The 2,325-nt window shown below is 48.2% G+C and overlaps 1 pseudogene; it reads left to right on the forward strand.

Moving 5' to 3' along the window:
- The first annotated feature begins 282 nt into the window (after nucleotides 1-282).
- On the forward strand, nucleotides 283-460 carry LOC142565099 (U2 spliceosomal RNA; annotated as a pseudogene).
- Nucleotides 461-2,325: the final 1,865 nt, after the last annotated feature.

Genomic DNA, 2,325 nt, shown 5'->3' on the forward strand with positions numbered 1-2,325 from the left:
TTCCACAGTGCAGTAACGGTTCTTAGGTCACCCGGAAACCGCAAGAGGTCACACAAAACACGGACCACTCAAGATTGGTTCCCCACAAGCTCACCCTGAAACCTGGCCGTTGCTCCAGTGAAACGTTCCAAGTTTGCGGGATCGGGGCCACATGGAAGGTACGCATTTCTTTGCGCCTCGTGGTCCTGACGGGCAGCAGGCTTACGGGACCGCCACCACGGGAGAGTGGAAGGAAAGGGGATACGCAAGCGCTTGGAACGCCAACAACGCGAGGGCGGCGCGAACGTTGACATGACCGACGTGGGTGTAGTATCTGTTCTTATCAGCTTAATATCTCATACGGGTTGTATTTCGACCTAAGATATTAAACTTGATATTGCAATTTGGTGGACTGCTTAAAGCCTGCTTCATCTGCGGGTCGGCCCGTTATTGCGCTGTCTTCGCAATCGGCCCGCGCATGGGCAGAAATTCTCCATCTACAGGGTTTGATGGACGCACGCAATTTTTTCCAGAGCATAGCCATGTAGAGCTTCTCTGTAAAAGAACCAGACTAATGCAAGTAGGCAAGCACAGGAAACCAAGCGCAGTTTTTTTGGCGTACTTGCTTGAATATTGTACTTCGGCAGCACTTAAAACACAGGCTTAAGCATGTAAAACCAGTTAGCTTACTGTCGAAATTTCATTACTTTATGAATGCCAGACATGGTCAGCACATTGCTCTTTGTGTCATGACGTCACAATTACATCAAGAAAGGCGTTTCGAGGCCAATTTGGATACTAAATTAGACTAACCTACAAGTGCATCAGAGCATGCATATGGGCACGTAAAGGGTGACGAGCCTGTTGCAGATGTTCCTTTAGTATTGTCACGTGGTGGTGACGTTGAAGAACACAGTAGGAATACTGTGAAAGACAAAACTAACTTTTATTGGGCGAACCTGTGCCCACAATAACAGGCTACACTTATAGCACAACGATAGCGGCGAACACGGTCAGCGATCGTCGAAAATCTGATCAGCGGGACAAGCGCGTCGGCTTTTATAGATCGGTCGTCGAATGTTCCAGATTAATCGCTGGGACCCGCGTGTCTTCCACAAAGTTCTACACTGTTCGCGTCGCGCATAGATGCAATCAGATTACACAAGTTGCGATGAAAGACAGTGGACGGAACCATCGATAACATTCCAGAAACTTCTTTTACATGCAGTCGTGTCCTGCGCTGTGCGATAACTTTTGTTAGGCGGTGAAACGTGGTCGCCCAATAATGTTTAAGTACACATGTCAATATTGAAAATATGGCAGAACGCCGGTTTGTGTTGGTATATGGGAGCGAGAGAGCGGGACAGGGCGGTGTTCACGAAAGGAGCGCACGTGTATGTTCTTTCTTTACTATCATAGGAAAGCACAAAGTGGTGCGTTGAGGTAGAGTGGGTACGTCTCGAGTGGTGGGAAATAAGGACGGATTCCAAGCAAAGGAGCGCGCGAAGTATTAAGCTACAAGTAAAATACCTGCATTCTTTGGATAACCTGGAAGAAATTCAAATACCTGCATCCTTTGAAGAACTTGGAGGAAAATCAAAGAAACCTTCTAAGCGACTTTAGCAGCGTGTCCCGAGCCCTTATTTGCCAGCCATACTGCCGACCAGTCTCTGAGGAGCACTTACGCAAACGATAACTTGTGGAGAAGACTGGTTGTTTGCGTACGTGCGCGCTTTTGCATGGTAATGTTGTCTGGTCAGAAATTGCGAAATACGCTACTTTGATTTTCTGCCGGGAACCGAAGGGCTCGCACACTTCAAGAGATAATAAACATCTTTTCTAGAACCGGGGGAGGGAGAGAGTGTGGGATTGAACGTTCTAGGGTACCATGAGGGCGAGGAGAAAAGAATGAGTCGTGGCAGCACGCACGTGGGGTTAGGGTTACAACTATCGCAGACCACTTGACATTGGCAAGGTTTGCGCACTGCATGGTCTTCACTTCGGACTACTATACAGATACGTCGAGACGACTTAGGACGACAAACGAGCGTCTAACGTTTGACTGTAGGGTTGGTGCCGCATGCAACGGTGTTCTTTAAAATAGAACGCTCTCGCGCACACAATAAAGAAAATTTGTAAAAACGTGGGGATGCGAGACAGCCCTGGTCAACAAGACAGTTAATATACCTCGCATGAGGCAGAAGGCAGATTCTTCGTGCTCAATTGACAAAGCTTGTCTTTTGTATGGGGTCCTTGTCAAGGATACGATTCGCCCCCAGCCCACGAGTTGGTGGTGATGATCGGTTGACGTGGGCCCAACGAGTTCAGCAGCACCAACAACAGGAG

The sequence above is a fragment of the Dermacentor variabilis genome, chromosome 11 (genome assembly GCF_050947875.1).
Source record: "Dermacentor variabilis isolate Ectoservices chromosome 11, ASM5094787v1, whole genome shotgun sequence".
Taxonomy (NCBI): Eukaryota; Metazoa; Arthropoda; class Arachnida; order Ixodida; family Ixodidae; genus Dermacentor; species Dermacentor variabilis.